Here is a 720-nt window from a genome sequence, read left to right as displayed (position 1 = left end):
TAAGCAGCTAAAAGGCAGAGCATGTTAGTCTTGCAGGCGCCCCTCTATACGGCAAAGGTGAAGAGGGAAAAGAGGAACAGGCTGCTCTTAAACAGGTCCTGCTCAAGAGACCCGCAGAAGCATATTTGCATTATCAAAAGCTCCAGAGAAGCAGCTTCCCACAAGCTGCAACCACAACAACTGTGCGCCGTCTGCTGTCCCTGGAGACATGGCCTCTTCCCTTCCCCTCCAGCTGACACGTTCGGGGATGGCAATCTAGCAATCCTTGCAGGGAGAGCAGGTAGCTCAAGGCTGCCTCACACAGTAACCCAGCAACAAACCCAGGTTTGCCAGAGCGTACATAGGGACTTGACCTTTTATTATCATGGCCATCTACCTTAGTATTGTATACACTAACTGGCAGGAGCTCTCCAGTTTCAGAAAGGGGTCTCTGCCAGCCCTACCTGGAGACGCCAGGATTTGAATGCTCAGGGCAGATCCATAAACTACAGTCCTTCCCCTTCCATACCCTTGGATAAGGGAGCCAACGCTAGCACGGTGGTACCCCTGGTTACGTACTTAATTCGTTCCGGAGGTCCGTTCTTAACCTGAAACTGTTCTTAACCTGAAGACCACTTTAGCTAATGGGGCCTCCCGCTGCTGCTGCACGATTTCTGTCCTCATCCTGAAGCAAAGTTCTTAACCCGAGGTAATATTTCTGGTTTAGCGGAGTCTGTAACT

The sequence above is a fragment of the Podarcis liolepis genome (genome assembly GCF_965112155.1).
Source record: "Podarcis liolepis genome assembly, chromosome: 6".
Lineage (NCBI taxonomy): Eukaryota > Metazoa > Chordata > Lepidosauria > Squamata > Lacertidae > Podarcis > Podarcis liolepis.
Note: the sequence above shows the minus strand (reverse complement) of the source record.